The following is a 21,730-nucleotide window of genomic DNA, read 5'->3' as shown; positions in this document are numbered from 1 at the left end:
TATAAAATTACCAAACCATCTACTAAAACACTAAATATTTAAAACTTAATTCTAAATACTAAAACACCATCAAATATACTTCTCACGACTTAAAGAGCCCAGCTGCCTGTCTCAAACGTTGTCAAGGCCACAGAAGGATCTTGTCACAAGATAAGGCTCCACAGCAGGTATTTGAGATAAGCACAGAAGGGAGGCATTTGCAACAAAAAGGCACTAATTCCTGGCCTGGCAGAGGAAATTTGCTTAGCATATCCTGCTGAAAGCATCCCAACAAAAAATCCTGCTGTGACAAACTGTGGGAAAGAAAGCAATTGTCCGGACATATATATCATCCCAAGTTATGGGAATCTGTGACCTCCCCATGGATACCAAAACCTGGGCTGTATAAAGGTGGTACCCACAGAAGAATGGCTTTGGATCTCCCACCACTGAGAAATCCAGGGCGAAGAAAGGACCAAGGGACACTGCTGGACCGACAGATGTTCTTCTGCTTGGTCTCCTCTCCTCTAGCCCACTTTCCTATCTACCTCACAGTCATTGTTAAATAAAATCCATATTATTGACTGTGGCATATGGTCTGCACTTATTTGGGCAGAGGCATCTCTCACTAATCGGATTGTAACGCAACCGAAAATAAAATGCGTTTTAAAATCCAGGAAAAACCTTCAAACTCACACTTCAGAGCACAACTTCACCCTACAAACTGAGAAAGTACCGAAAGAGCTTTTTTTCCTTACTACACTGATTCATCACTTCTAAGGCCACTGCTACTGTGAGTTTTTTATCTAGATTGAGAATTTAAGCTGCTTGTACAGCTCTTAATAATCTGTTTAACTGGCTTTTTGGCAGCAACATTAAACTCAGGCACAATGCTGCTCTCTCCATCCTGCAAAGTGAATAGGATGGTTCATCTTTAGGCACATGTATTATTATACTTACTCTAGGCTGTTCATGCAGATCAAGATAAAATCATCTACTTTTTTTTTGTATATTTGGATTGTTAAAGCATAAAGAAAACTTTCCTCTGTGAATACCAGTGCTCTGATTTAAGAAAAAAAAAAAAAATAGACTGGGATGTTATTGCCGTACAAAACCTTTCACAAGCACACAGCTGGGTGAGGGCACATGTACATGTGTGTTTCAGATGAAGGTCAGCCTGCCAAAGCACCTTGCTCTCAAGGATCTTCTGAATCCATCCAGCAGTCAGGCTTATCCAGTACATCTAACTTGACTCTGAAGTTTTGATAATGATCTCTAAAGTCCTGAATCATTAGTCTTGATCATTTGAGATAACATTCCTTTTTCTTTCAAGGTTACAATTTAAATATATTGAGACTCTTTTGCTCATGTTTTTAAGTGACTTTTCCCAAACTGATAGCATGCTAGCTAGAAAAAGGAACTTATTCCTTACTACAAGTTTTAAAACTCTGCTGATAAGGAGCTTGCAAGTATTTTGAAAAGTCAAGATAAGCTGGAAAACAGAAATACATATATAGATGTTGCAATCTTCAAAAAAGGTTATGAAAACAGCTTCTGTCAGTTACTAGTCAGTAGCAGAATGGCTGTATAACTAATCCCACAGCATGACCTACAGCATGAGGCAGGAAAATCACAGCACATCAAAACGAATAAGACCAAATATAATAAGAAGCTCTGATTTCATACAGTAAAATTATTTATGGAGAAGTCAAACATATTGTACTGAAGGTTTTTTATGCAGCATATTCCGAAGAATTGGACACTTCTTGAGTTTCAAAAAAGAAAAAATATGTTGAGATTAGTCTTTGAAGGACAAAAATTTTTTAAAAATTGATGAATGGTGGATGAAGTCCTGGACAAAATCCGGATGCAACTTTGATTAAGGGAGAAGGCTCCACCTTTTTCTCATTTCCCAGTGTCTGTACTTCAGCCTGTTCTAAAATATTCCTTTGGGAAAAACAAAGAAAAATACTTCACTTACTATATTGCATTAATAATGTAATCCTAGCAAAACTAGATCTTTTTCCTTCCACTAAAATGCAAGGGATAACTACTACTTATTCATGCAATGAAGATGAAATCAAATAAATAATGCCTGTTATTGCTCTCCCAAAAAATAAAACAGTTTTAATATCTGGTGTTAGAGTTCCTGCTGTGTTTCTCTGAGGCTTTTTCATAGCAGAAAATGAACAAAACTCTATTATGGAATCAAAGTAAATAACATCCTAGATATTACTTGCTGTCCCCCCAAAACAAGAAGTTATTGTAGCACAAAATAATACAATTTATTTTAAATAACAGAAGATATAAGTGAAGGAGAAGTGGAATAAAGTTCACTGACCTTTTTCCACAATTTTCATCATTCTTCTGATTTATGGTAAAGATCAATGGTAAACCACATGTGGTTTAGTTACATCCTCTGAAATTGTTTGAATCTGTAGGAGATAAATAAAATAAAATATCAAGCTCAGAACTGTGAAGTGTTCACTTTGTCTAAAGATCATTTCCATATTTAATCAGACTACAGGGATTATTTTTAAAATGTCATGGATTTTTTAGACTGAAAAGTTTCTTCACATTAGAATGTCTTCCCTTTTAGAGTGAAAAATCTGTTGTTTTCTATTCCTCAGCTTATCTCCTATTACTTGATTTATTATTCAGCATTAGCTGCCAAAGCAGTACAAGGGCTTTATTTGGAAGGGAGCTGAGTATGGACATGACAAGTTTCCTGTTCCCCTTGTTATGCCTGAAGAAGTCCTGAAAAGTTCCAATTTCTTCTCTGTGCATTGGCTCTTGAGGCACAGGTGGACAGGAAAAAAAGCCCTTGTATCTACTGAGAACATAGAAATGAAACACATTTGAAAAAGCAATCAAACTTCCACTGACAGCATGAGCCTTACAGGTTTTTCTAAGGGGGAATTGTTTAATTTCTGAGGAAGTGTTTCTCTTTCCCTCTTTTTCAAATAAAGAAAGGAAATTTTTCCAATAAGTTAATGGAAAATGTCTGGAAGCCAACTGTAATGGTGAATTTCTCAAATGTTGACTTTCAGAAAGTGAGGAAGGGGGTAAATAGCTATTACATTCCTGAGTCCCTATAAATTAATTACAATAAAATCATATAACCTTTGTTTAAGTTATACTCTAAGTAATTTCAACCTGACCATTAGTGGCTTTAAGAATTAACTATTTATGTGCTGGTTTTCATCCTCTATGCTTACATAACAAACTTTATGGTTTCCAAAAGTATGTAACAGAAAGAGGGAAGATGAGAGTAACAAGTCATACATGAACAGAAGTGTAATGTTTTTGCCCTCATGAAAAATGAGCCCCTGATGATATTTTAAGCAATGATTTAATTGGCGAAATGAAGCATTTGAAACATAAGAAAATGTTAATTCTAATGAAACGTGCTAACATGAAGATGCTAATGAACATGCAAACAAAACAGTCTAGGAAATTTCATGGTTAGATTCATATTTGCCCTTGTGTTCAAGTGTCTTCAATCTGAAATTTTCCAAGGGTTTCAGCTTTCAAGCTCTTCATTTTCTGTCCAGCTTTAGAAGCATCCAAAATTTTGTTGCATCTGGAACCTGCAAAGGTTTTTATTTATTTTTTTTCACATAAGAAAAGTTTTCTGTATTAAAACATTTAATGGAATTTATCAACTGCTTTAGCCTATAAAACCCAAGTGTGTGTTCTTTTATTAGAGAATCATAAATGTTGATACCATTCACCTACAGAATAATATGAAAGCAATAAACCGCAGTTATTCTTTCCCCTTTCAGCTGTTTCCAGGAGACCATAATAAACAGAAAAACAGCATTAGTAAGTTCTAATACCCTGCTTTATTTTTTTATTCAAATCAAATTTATCTTAATATAGAAATATTTTATTTACCTTTTTTTTCCCAGATAGATTGAGTGAAGAAAAATTTTTTGAACTAGACCTCTCATGAGTTCCCCAGAATTAGTTTAAGAAATGGGAAGCTGGATAAAAGTGAGGGTTTCTCCCATTCACTGTATTTTTAATATGCAATTCTTCTCAAACTGTCTGAAGAATGATCTATCAAATTGAATAGCTGATGCACTTTGAACATTTAGCTCCAAAAGATAGATGACATTTTTTTCATTAGTTTAAAATTTATATGCTACAGTATCTGTCACAATAATAATAGAATCTGACAGTGCAGATCATATGGGTATTCCACACAGCAGAGGTAATGTGTTCTTTGGAAGATAAAATGACAATTTGTTCAAATCATAGATTTTTAAATTTTAGACAAACAAGGTAGCTCTCACTCTAGGTAAGTCATTCTTTTAGAATAATTTCTTTGATAACAATACTATGGCAGGATCCCGACCACCCACATTCTGTCTCTGTGGGAATTTAACAGACTGCAGATGTCCAGGAATATCATCAGGAAAACCTGCTCCACAGTGCTGTTTGCCTCAGAGACACAGAAGCCTCTCTAGGGGCTGCTCTGAGCAGCCCTTGAGTTCCCATCATCTCTAAACATCAGCTTTAGCCTGAAATCCCCCTCTGTCAGCAAAGGAAGGCCCCTGGCTCCTCCATCCTTATCCAGAGGGTCCAGCATGATATGAATGCTAAATACCTTCACCTCCTTCTTGGAGAAGGGGTGGTGCTCAATGCAAAGCCCAGCAGTCCTAACTCTGTTATTTTTTAAAGGCCCCAACATGCTGATGGAAGAAGAGCAAGGTGGTTTTCCTTTGAATAAAAAGTAAAAGGAAGGTCAGGCTGCCAGGAACTGTAAGATCTATTATCTCTGCCTCAAGGACCTTAACTATAACTCCTGTTTCCACTTGCTGCCTCATCAAATTATTATTATTACTATTGCATAGCCAGGAGCACAAAAATCCCTGAGACAGTACTAAAAACAAAAATAAAAGAGTTTTTTCTCCATTATCTAGAATATAAGACATTTGGCTATTAAATTCTGACAGGCTGATTAGCTCTACTGCTATACCTTAATGCAGCATATTCCCTCTGCAACCTGAGCTGAAATCTGTGTATAACATTTGCATCCATTTTCAAAAGCTGTCTTGTTTGAACACACCCAAACATAATTTCCTCATTTCCTGTACTTCCAAAATTATGTGTGTTCTCCATCCAACTATGTCTTTAAAAACAAAATGAAACAATAAACTAAATGTATGTCCTTAAAACTGCTAAAGGAGAGCAGAATAAAGGTTTTTGCAGAATAAACTCAAATCTCTGCTCTTGTTTTGTTTTGTTTTTTTTTCATAGGACTTACACTGTTTGTGTCAGTATGCACTGTGAGCTGTGACAAAAATGTCCAAGGACACACTCTCAGGTAAAGAACCATTTTCCTAGCATGAGCAAAATTAATCACACATCAATCTAAGACTAATCAATAGTATTTCTGACACAATTTAACTTTTACAAGAGGCACAAACCCAGGAACTTTTGGTAAGGAAATACAACCAGCTGAATCATGCTTGCATTTGCAGAAACCTCTGAGATCATCTCTTAAAGCCTGTAAATTCAGAGCAGCCAACACCCTTTTCTTTTTGTGCAAGAGCTAAGTGGTGTTTGCAACCATTCTTATTTCTATTTCAACCTTCATAATGAAAGGTCACTATAACAAACTATTTTCATTTCACAATTTTTGCCTCCTATCCAACCTTTTGGAGCAAGGAGCTAAAATTCAAAAACAATAGGACCCCTGAATATCAGAATAGTAATTTCATTCTGATTCTAACCTATTTCTTTATTACAAATTATTTGTATGAAATACAAACCTTCACCTATGTTGGCTCTTCAGTTTCAGACTTATGAAACTAATTACAGATGATGATTCAATACTTTATTAATGCACCATTTGAATATCTGGTATTGCATAGATAATATTTTGAACTCTTTTAAAAACCAACTCCACTAAAAGAAAAAAAAAATTAAAAAGAGGAATAAAATTGTATCTTGGGCCTTTCTCAGGCAATATCTTTGGAAGTTTTCAAGCAAATTGTCTGTTAAAGAAAGAACATTATAATGTTTCTAAGAAAAGAGCTTTTTCCTTACATTGGCACTTTATCAGTCAGCAATTACTGTAGAATACCTGTTAGGGTTTGCACATTCTGTACTCTCTTATCTAAAATCTCCATGTCTGCAAAGTAATGTTTTTCAAATAGTTTTAAAATAAAAATCTCATTTGGTTGTTCTTCTTCCTTCTGCATCTGTCACATCTACCCCTGGCTAGATACCTTGAGCTTGGTAAGAACCAGGTGTGAATGTGAAAGGTTCTTCTCGGAAGGTCTGCACCATCTCATCCACAAACAAAATGGTACCCATGGCAGCCCTTAATGCAAACATATAAGGGCAACTTCTGATTCAACAGTGATTGAAATTAAATAAAACCTTGAATTTCAACAGAGGATTTCTCTAGTTACCTAGGAGTTCTGAGAAACTGTACTATGCTGCATCATAGTCTCTGGTTGCTACTAATTTAATTTGGACTTGTGCTATTTCAAACTTCCAGAAAGAACAATTGCTCTGCTTAAATCAAAATATCTTCCCCAACTGGACATTTTTCCCTGACATTTTGCTAAATTTATTTCTGATAAATTTGTGGTCATGAGCCAAAAGGTTGATACCACTCTTTTTTTGAAAATGCATATGATTGTCAGGAAATAATTTTTACTTCACAGCAGGGTGTTTTATGGATACAAAATAAGCCCCTGCTGTGCTCTAAAATTCACAGGGTGAGAGTCTCAGCTCCTGTAAGCCCAGATGTACTTTTGAAAATGATGGATCTGTACTATCTTAAATTACTTACAGATCTATCCCAACACAACAAAGACAGAGAAATCTTCAAGGAAGCTGTACTTGCCAACTCTGTTTGAAAGACTTTTCCAAATATTTATAAATACCTCTTTTCTTTGCTTTCCAGCTAAGACTGGCATGTGACTTTAATCAATTGGACTTCAGTAAACTTCACACCTCTGTTCTGTAGTGGTCTGTTAAGCTGTTAAGACTTGTGAAGCTTTGTAGGTTTTCAGATAGGCTGTTTTTGCTGACAGCAGCTGTTTCCAGTGTGCAGTAGCTCCATATAAAGGAATAACTCAGGCCTGAGGGATTTAAGCAGACGAGTAGATTTTAATAATGCTGTGCACAGCCTTAAAGAGACTTGAATTGTTTAAATATGAACATGGGTTTAATATTTAGCAAAGGGTCCAAATATTTCCATGGCTAATGTTATACAACACCCTACAGGAGGTTTTGGTGGTCTAAATTGCCCTCTAGATCCCTAAATCACTTAAATGGGAGAAATGTCCATGTTTAGAAAATCTAAACAATCTAGACAATCTAAGCCAAACCTTACTCTATGCAGAAGAAAAGGGAATGGGTGATATCCTGCTCTTGTCTGGGCTTAAAACTAAATGAGACTGAGATTCACAGTCCAATATTGCTCCATTATTTACAAACCAGTCTTGATGGTAGCAAACCCCTTTTTTTAAATTAATTTTTATTTTTTCACTTATTTCATTGTACCTTTGGGTGTTCTTTCAGGATGTAAACAATGTCTATTCTAGTCCCCCATCAGTTTCAGAGGGGATCTCAAAATATCAACTCAAACACCCCAGGAAAGATGTTCTGTCCACAAAATCATGGCCTACTTGAAAAGCAGTAACTCACATGACAGGGAGATTTTTCTGAACCTGTGCAGCTGTACCACCAATTAGAAAGGATTTATAAGGATATCTAAAGCAGAAAGGCTACATAAGGATATATAAGCAAACAGTCAAGAGATGTGCAAGAAAAAATTGAATATTGCCAGACATTAAGCTGTTCTCAGACAGCAAGGGGGAACAAGGTTCTATTGTTCTTTTGGGGATGGCTTATTTATCCTTCTGCAATAAGAATCAATAAATAAAATCACAAGTGGTCCAGAACTTGGGATTCCTTGTCCCCCGGGTATATCAAACATTCAGAGTAGAAGGTTTCTAATCTTACAACTCCATTTTATGTCCAAAAGATAGGTCTCTGGAGCTTCATTAGCAAACTGATCAGGTCTTGGAGACGAGCTGTAGGGCTGGCTTTATTTACTGTATGGACAAATGTATGTATGGACAAATAGCAATCTTCCCCAAAATGCCAGTGAAATGCTCAGGAAACATCATGGACTGAGGACTGCTCCTAGCAGAGGGAATTTTTCCAGTATGAATGATGGCAACCGTGTTTTGGAGAGTGATTTGGACAGCATTTATTGACCTTATAACCTGAGTCATCTAAGTTTTAAAGAGGAAAAGGTGTTCTGTGTCATCACTTTCTATGTCAAAGTGCATAAAGCAAGGTTGTGGAGGTAGTGGTAATGCACACAGTCATCTAATTTTCACATAAATTATCCTTCAACTACATAAGTGTCTCAAAAGTACCTAGCATTGTGTCTCAAAAGCATATTTATGAGCCGACAATTAATAAAACTTCTTCAGTAGGAAAGAGAAGACTTTTATACACCCTGCTATAAAGTGTCTGTGGTTTGAAAGTTTTTATGAATAATGACCTTATTCTCAAAATATTTTAAAACAGTATGGCCATCCAATAAGTTTTCCTAGTAAGCACATTTTTATACATATTTTACAGATAATAAGTTCAGCTTGAATTTTTCTGCTACTGTTTTGAAAATACAAGTAGTCACGCAGGTCATGATCTCTGGGTTTAATTAGGTGACCATACTGAAAACATTTTATAAAAATATGTAGATAAATAAAACAAGGTCAAAACATGAACTCATTTTCCAGAGGAGAAATGCCCTCTGTGTAATTTTTGCTAGCAAGGCACTAAGGTTACAACAACTTTTACCAAAAGGAGTTACAACAGAAGACTATGATATGGGAACAAGAGATCTTACAAATGTGATGACCAATTTTAAAGAGTAAAATCTAAATTGCTTGTAATTTGGCTATCTGGAAATGTTTGCGTATGATTTATCTTTTTGTTGCAGCTGGAATCAACTGTGAAGGTAAATTGCTGAAGAAGCAGTTTACTAACCTAGTTTACTCCCATTAGACAACACTGCCTTATAATGAGTAATGGGAAAACAAGTATCATTTTTTATGCATGATGTATCCATTTATGTAACCTATACAAACCCAAAAATATATATTTTCATCTATAATACTCTACAGCCAGTTCTGTTTCAATTTTTTTAAAGCTTCTATGTTTAAAATAAGTGTTACTGATAGTTTTTATAGTAAATCCTTGAAATATGGCCTAAATTTACTAAACCTCGCATTAAAATACCCTCTTTAAAAATTAAATTTCATGTTTTCTATGTTGGACAAGTCTTTAGTAAACACCTCATCATGCAAAATATTGCAAAATTTTTCTATTAAGCTATCAAGTGAAGAAAGGAACAGCAGAAAGCTCAGAATGAACCGTCCCTTGGAGCAACCTGGCTTTTGCAATTGTTCAAAAGTTTGAGGACTTTCTAAACTAGAAACTGTGCCTCTGCCTTGTTTACCAGCTACATGTGTATTATCCTCCCTAAATCTGTCTAATCTTTTTCCTAATATAATTTCCTTTTGACATTCAAAATATCCCAGCATAATGAGTTCTACAATTTCAACACTAGAGATAAAAATTGTGCAGAAATGTGCACAACTTGTTAAATATGAAAACTTTTTTATTTCATTTAGAAGTACAAGAGCAGTCCAGAAGGTCTACACAAGGCTTAGTGCACTTTCTGTGATAAAGGACAGTATGCCCAGACAAGACCTGGGAAAGGAAAGCAGAACAGAGAGACCAGCAATAAATATTTGGATATAGAGGGTGATCTGGCAAAAGATAAAATCTTGTAGGATGATTCAAAAGCTTTACTTGCATTTAGAGAGACTTGTTGAACCAGTCTGTCAAGCAGGCTGTCTAAATGTCCTTGTCATAATTCCAGCCTGGAGGCTGGAATATCGCCCACAGGGCATGTGTTTGCACCTTTTACCTCCCCCCAGGCTCTTACACAAGAGACTCATGTAAAGACTTAAGGGAAAGTCTGTTTATGCTCTTTTTCATACCATTCTTTTTCACAAGTGAGAATATTTTGTTACACAAGATAGAGTTACAGAGCTGGGTGATAGCAGGATGAGGAATGTAACAGCAAAATATGGGCTGCTGAGAATGGTTCAGCTGAGATCCAATAAATGCAGGCAATGAATAGAGTACATGTCAGAAGGCTGCCAAAAATGGCAGAATTTTAGAGAGGAAAGGTCTGTCTCACACAATCTGCCTAGGGGACATGTCAAGCAGCAAAAAAATTGTGAAGGAAGGGGCAGTGTGATAAGTTCACGTGGCTTCTTCTGTTCTAAAATAGAATGGTGTTCCCTGAGAGATAAATGCATAATTCAGAAGCCATTTCAGGTCTTGGCCAAGGCTGGACTTGAGGATGCTTACAGAAGTCTGCACACAGAAGTAACCATTTCATTGTTAGTTGCTAGCATTTGCAGAAGGCATTAATGGCAGTTAGGGAGGTTTTCCAGCATTGTTCATTTCAGTGGCACTTTTTGAAAAGGAGATGTGGGAGCTATCATGTACTTGAGCCATTTTAGTGAGGGTATGGGAAGATGTTAAAGCAAAAGGGAGAAAAAAACCTTTTTCATTCCCGCATGTAGAGAAGGCAAAAGAAAACTGAAATTGGAGACTGAATCAGAAAATACCAATGCACTGTGCTACCTCTTCATTTGGTTTTCAGGCCAAAAATAAACTGAGATAAAGATCCTGAGATGCAATTGAAAAATAGAAAAGCATTGTGGCTTACAATGGTAAGCTTAATTGTGGACAATAAAGTGAAGATGTAAAGCAGATGGTGAGCAATGTTCAGTGGGGAGGTCAAATTTTTGCAGATACTAACATTTTAGGGTTTGTTAGTATTTAATATACATGTTAAGAAAACAGCTGAGTGGTGGAGCTTATATACATTATAAGGAAAAATATTTTGCACACTGTGTAAAATCCATGTTGAAAGTTTAGTTCAGTCTTCTGATCTGTACAACTGTTGTTTCTTCTAGATATTTTGCACCTTATCGCAAGTTTTCTTCATCTTGTTTACTGAATTTTCAGTCTGCTTGCTCAGGAGATTGTTAAACCAGAGCAAGCAGACTAAAAATTCTGTAAATAAACTGAAGAAAATGCAAGATAAGGGCTAGTGTGTTCAAAAAGAAAGACAAGCTGCAAATATCTTGGCAAGGAATTAACTCTTCACAATATCTACACACATGCACAATATGCTGTGTGCATGTGTGCTTCCGTCATGTGCATTAAGCAGATTTTATGCACAGTGGCAGGTGTGGTTTGTCCTACATACCATGCATAGCAGTGCATCAGCCACTCACTGTTTCCCATTTAATTAATTGGGAAAGACATAAGTAAACTGCTGACAAAGACACAATATCACAGACAGGCTTAGTGGCCTGCCACTGTATTTAATTGATTTAAAAATAATACAACTGGCTGAGAAGAGAGAGTAAAATCTGTGTAATTTTGAACCCATTTATTCTCATATATGTACAAACATAATAGGATCCTCATAAAATCAGATAAAGAAAATATAGATAGAGTTGTAGAGGAATACATTTTAAATGTTCTGTTACTATTCTTTTAGAAGGTGCATTCACTGAAATTGGTTTCTGTGAGGTCTTAAGGAATAAAAAGCTCCCTCATGCACTGCTTTCAATTCTCTCTTCATCTGTAAAAACAAGCCACGTAGTGGTTTAATTTACTGTTGATCATTGGGGAGAAAAAAAAAGGAATGCAAAATTTAAATGACATTCACACACAAAGTTAATAGCTTTTATCACTCTCAGAAGGCAAGTGTAGAGGAAGAATTACTTCATATAATATACGACCTGGTTTCAGCTTTATTGTCTTTAATGCTTAAAGCACTTCTGCAAATGTGCATGGACTTAAGCTATAGAGTAAGCTATAGAGTTGTCTTAGCAAAGCAATAGCAGTGAGTGGATTTTACTATTACAGTAAATATATATATATAGTGTATATTTTTATATATATACAGTATACTGAATTTTACAATTATCACGGAGTTACTTAGTACTTTGCATTCATAGCTTTCAAATTCCTAAACTGAATCACTTACCAACATAACATCCAACAAGGGAAAAGTGCAGAAAGGTTGGGAGTGAGGCTGGGAGTTAGGAATCTTAGACATTGAAAGTCTCACAAAAGGTAGGGGACTGATATCCAGAGTCCTAGTCTAGTGTACCCACTTATACATTACTTCCTTCAAGGGAAAAAGGAAAAGAAAACCAAAAAAAACCACCAAGCTGAAGTAGCAGACAGATATGAAATAAAACAAAACCTTCACATTTCTATCACAACCTGACTGATAACACAAAAAAGAGGGTTTTTTTCTACATTTCAATTCCTATCAAGGGAATACTGGGCAATTACTTGTCAGAGTTCACGAACAGTGCAAGAAGTCGCCCAGGTGAAAGACCCATGCTAGAGAACAGTTTATCTCCATAATTAGAGCAGTCTTTTCTGTGAGTTAAGAGGACTTTAAATCCCTCTGATGCATCAAATGCAGGAGTTTGGCTTTGGTCAGCTCTAGAAAGAAGATAAGGAAAACTTACTCATAAAATCTAGCTGCTATCTGTTACTTATAATGGGTCTCAGTCAGAAAAGGTGTTTAAATTTTGATCTAACAAAGAAATAAAGTCTAGCAGAGTAATTTCACTCAGTTAACAAATTTTTGCTTTTTAAATTTCTTTTTTGGAGTAACCCCATGAGATAAAACAATAACACCTATGATGATCATTATTATTTTTTGAAACACTTTTGCAGTAGCTTCTTATATTAATGCATTTTACTTAGAAAGTGAACTATCTAGTATCTGCCAGCATAAATATTATCTAGATATTCATGGTTTCTCCTGAATATGGTACTATTTTTTTTTACTTCTGTTGTGTGTTCCAGAAGGTAGGTTTTGCCTTAAATTAAATGTTTCACTCAATTTCATTGAACTGTAAATATAAGTCTGCAGCTAAACTAACTTGATTTTGAGGAGGTTTTTCCCTCGTCATCATCTCAGGATAGAAGATGCCATTAATACAATGGGACCATAGCAGATATCCAGTAATGCTGTTACCAACTGGCTAGGTCAGCAGGATGTTTTCAGCATTTTTATGGCACAGCAAACATGGGAGAGATCCCCTTCTGTCAGACCAAATCAGCTGCATAATGCAAAGAACAGCCGTAAGAACACACAAAGCACCAGCAGAGTTAATGCTGCTATCAATATGCTTTTCAGTTTCCCCATCAAACTGCACACAGTTCCCTCCATATACAAAAATATCTTCCCCCGTTTTCATTTATTATTGTAGGAAATAAAAAATCATTTTCCCACTGATGCCTTCCTCTAGTAAAAAAAAAAAAACAAAATGTCTCTTAGGGAAGGATGAGTAGTAGGACATCGTCATTAATACCAGCTGAATCAATTAAAATCCAGTGAATATCAGATGTAGTAGTGACAATGTGTGAATAGCAAATAGAGTTGATTGTTTCTTACACCAAATAGTGCTTATTTATATATGTTACTATAAAACAGCCTCATCAGAGTATGACCCAAATGAATGAATTTATGCCTTCCAGCCCATCAGCACCATCTACTGTGACTCGACATAACAACAGTCTTTGCCAAAATAAGCACAAGTTTCAGTTGGTTTTTTTTCTTTATATTTGTCTTTCTTGGGATTTCCTTTTTTTCCTACTTATTTCTCCAGAACAGCCTATCAAAAAAAGGTTTTTCAGAAATTTGACATTTCTGGAAATTTTTCTGAAAATGTGACTCTTTCTTCTTCAGAAGAAATCAACCTGCAGACTTCAACTGGTTGAATAATTGTAGAGTTTTGAAAATGTGTAAGGTGAAAACACATGTTTAGTCTTCCTTGCTTTTAACTGCCAAAGTGGAGGGAAATAAGGGAAAGAATAAAATTTAAAAATTGAATTCAGCATAAACTAAGTCCCTAGAATCCATTCCTGAAAATGAAATTATAGTCCTCTCAAGCCTTGTCAGTATTCAATGGGACAGATCTGGCAGAATTTCATGAGGTTATCAAGTAGATGCCAGACTTTCAACATAATCCTCCCACACAATGCATTTATAATTTTGCTCCTAATGCAGAGAGTTTTCTTTATAGCCGAAATACCATCAGGAAAGAAGTTTAAACTATTTGATAAAGGCTAGAGATTTGCTATCTGTCATCATATCTAATTTTAGCTATATAACTTTCTCTTTTGTCTGCTTCCTTTCTTCCTTTAATTCAAAGACAGATGAATCTGCAAATCTCTCTGCAGATTTGTGTTAGACTAATGGACTCACTGCCTTAAAAAACCTTCAGTTAAATCTCATCATTTTATTCAGATTCATTCTGGCACAATACCAATGGCTGCAGTGACTGTTCTGACTCCAGAATAGTGCTTGGGCAAATGAAAAGGAGCAAACTCTCTGACAGGTTTCAACAGGGCCTGTCCCACTCTTGGTTACATAGTGCATAACATTTATAAACTCATGATAAGAAAAAGAGACACTGTGATGAAACTAAACAAAAATTAGTTATGAGGAAAAAAAGGATCTTACTCTTTCTCATAGAAACTGGTGCAAATCCTAAATTTCCCTCTTTAATTCTCTCCAAAATGAATACTCCAGCACAAGTGACATTGGTCCCTCAGACAACCTTGTCAATCAGCTCATTTGTGCCATTTACAAAAGACATGCTTACACATGCTTGCCTTCATGGGTGTAATAAATTTTATATGCTTTATTTTTCAGACATTAAATCATTTAAAACTGATTTGCCATACCTGGTACATAAGATATAGATTAAAAAAAAAAAAGATGTTAAGTAATGAAGTATAGAAAGAAATTGGGTCCACAGCATGCTGCATGTAACAGAACAGCAACCTTCCAGAGAGAAGGGAGTGAAAAACCCCTCAACTGTAAATTGGCCATGTTCCTTCCTTTTCCCTCTCATTCAGAGATAAGGTGATTTCTAAAATTCTTTCCTTACTTTCTTTTAGTGATTTGAAATGACAAATTTCTAACATTTTGTGACTTGCTGTGTGCCATTCTGGGTTATAGAATGACTACTTCTTTCTCAGACAGGCAGGCAAATCCAGGAGAACTCAGGAAACAGAAATACATAATTGCATCCTTCAAATATATAAGCAAAACAAAATAATATTTTATATGACCTCTTCATTCTTAAAAGCCATATATTTATTTTTGTTACAACCACAAAGTATTGGTGCAGGAACATTTTCTTTTCAGTATGTCCTTCACATTCTCCCCTGCAGTCTCTTGATACTTAATATATTCTTTTCTTTTAGCTTCCAACTCCTCTTTTACCTGTCCATCAACTCTCCATTCCATAGATCCAAGCATGCTTTTCAGTCTTTTTTGCTTTTTTTTTTTCCTAGACAAAAGGAGGTTGTGTTTTTGATTCTTTTCACTGCAGTAAGAGGAGATGGAACTTTAATGGCTTTAATAAAACTTCTCTTCTGTACTCCAATGTTAAGTTACCCTTTCCACATACTGTATTTTGTTCTGTAAAAATTATTCTCTACTAAAGGTAAAGTTTTCCTACTTCAGTAATTGATTACATTTTTAATATTCACTAGTTCGTTCATATTGGATATTTTCAGTGTAGCACAGACATTAAATTACCATTATGAGTCAGGACTTTAAATGAGCTAGTCATAATCTTGAGATTAAGGACATTCACACAATAAAAACTCAGAACACAATAGTGCAACACTTACTCAAGCACTGACTGTTTTACATAGCTAAAAATGGCAAGCTTAAATGTATTCATATTACATTTATACTGAATCTTTTATAATACTGAATTTGTGGTATATATTATGAACAAAAGCTCAGATCATTGTCTATTTTGAAATCAGTGGACTTATTACAACACATTTAATTCAATGGATTATGTCTAATTTAAATCACTATGGGATAACATTTTAAGCAAGCCTACAGCTGGTGAGGTGGGCAGGATCTGGAGCAGGTAATGCTTTAAAAAGCATTGGCCTTTTAAAAACTGACAGAGGGTTGGACTTTTATTCAGGTAGTCTCTGATGGGTTTAAATAATAAATTCTAAAAATGTTATCATGTGATGTCATGAAGGAAGAGTCCTTCAATATTTGAAAGAATCACTCAGTCAGCACTGGTTGAGCAATAAAATAAAAAGATTTGTCAGCATTAGTTCATGGATTAAAATACCTCAGATATAATTGACAAAGGCATTTGAAGTGACAGCTGATATGTAAAAGCTTCAGACAAGAATGCTGAAAGATATCATTCAGCTTCTGAGCAAGAAATTACTAAGCAGACTAAGGACTCTTCAATCTGAAAAAAGATATTAATTACGATATGGATTGAAGAGAATATGGAGGATGGTATATGCTGACAGCTGACTTTCATGAGCTGACTGGATAGGTTGTTCCCCAGTTTGTACAATAAAAGAACTATGGAGAATCAAAGAAAGGTAGCAGATTCAACAATAATAACAAAAATAACAATTAAAACTAAAGCTAATAATTCATACAGCAGGTAGCCTAGGAGATTTTTGTCAAAGGTTCTTATTTGTACTAGAAATCTAAATGAGATCCAGGGGGAAAAAATCAAAGAAAAAAATCCACTGGGAAATAATAAATATTTCAAAGTCCCCTGTGTTGCAAAGAGGAAACTGAAAAATGGAAGGAAGATACTTTTTCCAGGAATTCTCTTACAGACATTCTTGGAAAGGGTAAGGATTAAAGATAACTGTGAGAAATGAGAGACTTGAAATTGTGCTGAAAATTTGAATGTTCACAAAACTCAATATAATAACACAAGGTCTTGCATTATCTTGGATGTGATGCATTCCTGGTGTTCTTATGTTCAAAGTCTGACTCCTTTATTTCTCCCTGATATTTTGTGGATTGTTTTCTCTCTTTTACCACCAGCTTTTATCTGCTGTCAAGAGATCTGTTAGGTGCAGCCAAGTTCATTTAAGCTTTCACTGCAGATAGAATTGACCCACGTGAATTCCTGAAAGCCAAACACATAGCCTTGTGCCCCAATCAGATTCTACATGAATGATTACCTATCTTGTAATACATGCTTTGGTTTAAAGTATTAAAGTGACTTAGTATTAATGAAAAGTGATAAATTTTGAGTAATTGATCATGAACATACAACCTTGGGTCATTAATACCTTATTACTGGTTTTCATAAGTCAGTATTGCTGAACTTCATGTTTGGAAATGGGGCCAGTTACAATTAAATGAGACTAATTTCAGATTAGCAAAGATTTCTGGTGTATTTTTTTATCTAGTAAAAAAGAATGTCTTCTCGTAAGGTAATACTTTATATATACATGTAAGCTTGTTTTGATGTTCCTGCAAATACTTAAAGTAAATTGCATTGAAATATGCTTTGCTTTTCCCAGATTCACTATGCTGGGTTTGTGACTATGAGCTTGCAGAGATGTCCATAAGTGAAAGTAAAGGCATATCCCAAGATCTTTCTAGCTGTACCACAGGCACTCACTCCAGAACGCAAAGTGAACAACAAGCCTAACAATTTTTCTGCCATGTCCCTGGGAAGGTTGTTCCTGTGAATGGCTGCTCTCACTACAAAAAAAAATTATTTCTTATGTCAAGATGAAACCTCTCCAGTGCAAATTATATCTGCTGCCCCTTGTCATCCCCATGTGGCTCTTCCAAAGAGCCTCCATCCTCTTTGTAGCCACCATTTAGGTACTGGAATACTGCGAAAAGAATCCCCATTGAGCCTTTTCTTCTCCAGTCAGAAAAGGTCTAACTCTTTCAGCCTTTCCTCACAGGGCAGATTTCCAAATCTTTGATCATCTTCATGGCCCTTCTTTGTTTGCTCCCTGTCTTTCTTGGATTGTAGGGACCAGCTCTGCACACATAACTCCAGATGTAGCCCCACCAGCACTGAGTGGAATGACCATGTCAGTACCTCTGCTAGCAGTGCTCCAGGGTCTGATTTGCCTTTGTCACTGGAGCAGTGCTCTGCTGACTGCCCACCAGAGCCCCCAGGTTCCTTTCAGCAAGGCTGCTCCCCAGCCACACAGAGCTGAGCCAGAACTGGGCTGTTTGTCACAGGTGCAGCACCCTGCTCTTGTCTTTGCTAAACTTCATGCTGCTGCTTCTAGCACACTCTACCAGCCTGTCCAGGTCCCTAAGAGGGCTGTCTCTTCAGACACATTGTCATGGATTGAGGCTGGCCAGATGCCAGGCACCCACAGAAGATGCTCACTCACTCTCTGCTGCAACCAGAGGAGAGAAAATTTAGTGAACGGTTCATGGGTAGAGATAAGGACAGAGAGAGTTCACTCATCAAATATCATCAAGGGCAAAGCAAGCTAAACATAGAGATAGGAAGTGAATTTATTACTAAGAAAATCAGAGCAGGATAATGATTCAAAACACCTTTTTACACCCCTGTCCTTTCCAGCTCTGCCTCCTACCCTAGTGGTGCAAGGAGGCAGGGGATGGGGGTAATGGTCAGTTCATCACCTGTGCTTTCTCCCACTGCTCAGGGAGAGGAGTCACTCCCCTGCTGCACTGTGGGGTCCCTCCCATGGAACACAGCTCTCCGTGAACTTCTCCAGCACAGCTCCACTCTCCTGAGCAGCAGCTGCCTGTGAACTGCTGCAGTGTGAGTCCCTCCCATAGGCAACAGTCCCCCTCAAGCTGCTGCCAACGTGGATCACTCTTTCACAGGGTGCAGTCCTTCAGGGACAGGCTGTTCCAGTCTGAAAGCAGCACTTACCTCTCTCTCCATGGGTTTCCCACAGGACCACAGCCTCCTCCAGGTATCCATTTGTTCCAGCATGTGCATCTCCTCCATGGGCTGCAGTGGATTCTGCATCCCCTGTGGATCCATGGGCTGCAGGAGCACAGCTGCCTCACCATGGGCTGCAGAGGAATCTTGGCTCTGGTGCCTGGAGCACCTCCTCCCCCTCCTCCCCATTGACCTTGGAGTCTGCAGAGTTTCTCTCATGTGTTCTCACTCCAGTCTTCTCTGGTTGAAATTAAAAATGTGTAACAACTTTTTGTTTGATTTCTTCTTAAATATGTGATCACAGAGCCACTACCACCATTTCTAATTGGCCCAGACTTGGCCATCAGCATATCCATTGGAGGGATTGGCTCTGCCAGACATGGCAGAAGTATCCTGCAGCTTCTCACAGAATCCACTCCTGTAGCTCCCTGCTGTGAAAACCATTCCATGCAAAATCAACACCCACATCCACCTTACCACCCAGTGTGGAGTTATCAGCAAACTTGGTAAGGGTTCTTCAAATCCCATCATACAAATTATTTATGAAGATGCTGAAGAGCATGGGCCCTGGGGACCCCCTGGTGCCAGGCTGCCAGCCTGGGTAAAACCCATTCCTTGAGTGCAGCCTGACAGTCAATTCCCTATCCACCTTGCAGACTGCCTATCCAGTCTCATCTCCGTTTTACCAGGAGAAGGTTGTGGGAAACAATGGCAGATGCTTTACTGGAGTCCAGGTAAACAATATCTACAGTTCTCTTCTTCAAACAGATTTTATCTTTTTTTTCATTTGCACTTGGTAAATCCATCCTGGTTTTCCCCAGTCATCTGCTTTGTTTGTTTTTCAACAGTTTCCAAGAGGACTCACTATTATTTTTCCAGGAACTTAGGTACTACTAATGGGCCTGTATACTCCTCAGTACTCTTCTTGTAAGTGGGTATGACTTCTGCTTTCTTCCACTCATCAGTGATATCCCCTGGATAGAGCTTGGAACTACTACAACTATTTAATGTCCTTTCCAAATCATTCAGTAATTGTGTGATCCTATGAAATTGTCTGTGCTGCAACAAAGTTACAGCTGTTTATACCATGTAAAGCACATATATCACTAAACTGCAGAGTAGGAAGGAATATGCATCTGTCAGTCGTTATCTGACGAGCTTATTGCACATTAGACTGCAGATTTGTGCAAGCAATAGGCAGTGAGCTATAGTGAAGAGCTTCAAAGAATACCTGATAAAATTACAAAGTCATTCCAGAAACTTTCAAACCTAAGAACCTTCACAGCAGGAAAGTAATCAAAGCATGCATGCCCCCTGTAAGCCTGATCTACTGGCACTCAGCTGGGTTATAGTATTCCATTTCACCACAAAATTTCAAGGTCTTAAAAGCTGTAATTAAGTGGATAATTACAAGTATTGTGTAACCAGAAGAAACATGGGGTCTTGTGAGCATGCCAAAATTCCAGTGGAAGCTGACTTCACTGTATTTCTGCAAAATGCTTATTTACACATTTGCAGTATATAACTACTTACAGTTAAATGTAGTAGTAAATACCTTCAGAAGTTACAGGCTGTGGCAATTCTACTGGGTACATGGCCAGTCAATAAGGACAAAAAAATAACTTCAGTAACTATCTGAGTAAATATTTTGGCTTACTTTTGTTCACATGCTCTAAGAATTCATTCATCTGTCTTTCAGAAAATGAAATAAAGAGCTACAGTGAGTAATGTACTTGTGGATACCAACTCTTAACAGTTGAAAAGGCTAAAACACTATGATGCACACGTTGAAGCACATCTAATATCACATATTTCATATAGTCTTTTTCCATTCTACATTATAATCTGCCATTATTCTACTCAAGCAATGATGGAGAACATTGCTTGTATCACAAAAGAGAAAGCTATGTAAAAAATAAAACAAACATAATAAAGTCTATTTCAGATACTCTTCCACCATGAAAGAATTTAGGTTTTTTCCTATGGAACTACAAGAAAACATTTGATAAATTTTACTATGTTTCAACTCGAAGAACTTTACTCCTTCTCATCTTTTACAAAGTATTTCTGTACCACATGGATTCAGGAATATCTTGGAAAAAAAAATTGAAAACTTTACAAAATGTGAGGCTTATGGAAAAGTTCAATTTATAATGCATATTTGGGTAAAAAAATCCTGATATTAAAAGTAAAATTGTGGGTGACATTTTCTTTGGAAATACAAAAGTTCTACATGCTTCTGCCTGGAAAAGAAACAAATACCTAGAACCAGTCAAGCAATTGTAATTCTTAATTGCATTGTAGAATTCTTTCATGTTGTTCTGCTTAGGCTTAACAGAACTCATTTAGCTGTAGTTTCAACTTTCCTCCTCTAGCAAATTTAGTTCGTACCCATTAATTATGGCTATCATTGAAGAAATACAGCCATTAACAATGCCAAAATCCCAATACATGTATATGCACAAGCTTGGGATGTGACACTAATTGTTATGAAAGCTTTAACACAATCGTCTCTTGAACCCATGAAAATTATTACCTCAAAATATTGTTACTGGAAAGACTTTATAGCCACTTTCACCAAGTGAGCAGTAGGAGACCAAATGATTTCAAAACAGGTTAAGGAGTTGTAATAATTACTGAACAGCTATTATCTCACAAACTGGAAGAAACTTTCCCCAGGGTAATTTCCTTCTTACACTATGAACTTTGAAATTGAAGCTGGGCTTGAAAAAATTGGGTAAAACTAATGCAACTGATATGAGCATCAAAGTTTAGTTCATTAGATCTAGATTTAAGAGAAAAATACAGAACAGTTTACAATGGCCTACATATTTATTTTTCATTACATAAATGCAAAATAGCTGCAAGCATGCCTAACCTAAGATGGTGACAGGCAGTATTTGATA

The 21,730-nt window shown here is 36.6% G+C and overlaps 1 long non-coding RNA gene across 1 annotated transcript; it reads right to left on the bottom strand.

Annotated features, from left to right (window-relative positions):
* Positions 1–1,675: 1,675 nt before the first annotated feature.
* On the bottom strand, positions 1,676–18,940 carry LOC135446422 (uncharacterized). The gene is made up of 3 exons (XR_010439805.1): positions 18,813–18,940; positions 2,321–2,414; positions 1,676–1,926 (listed from the first exon to the last, which is right to left on the bottom strand). It is a non-coding gene; the product is annotated as an uncharacterized LOC135446422 (long non-coding RNA).
* Positions 18,941–21,730: the final 2,790 nt, after the last annotated feature.

The sequence above is a fragment of the Zonotrichia leucophrys genome, chromosome 4, assembly GCF_028769735.1.
Source record: "Zonotrichia leucophrys gambelii isolate GWCS_2022_RI chromosome 4, RI_Zleu_2.0, whole genome shotgun sequence".
Taxonomy (NCBI): Eukaryota; Metazoa; Chordata; class Aves; order Passeriformes; family Passerellidae; genus Zonotrichia; species Zonotrichia leucophrys.
The sequence above is the reverse complement of the archived record's forward strand: the minus strand, read 5'-3'. Positions and strand labels throughout refer to the sequence as shown.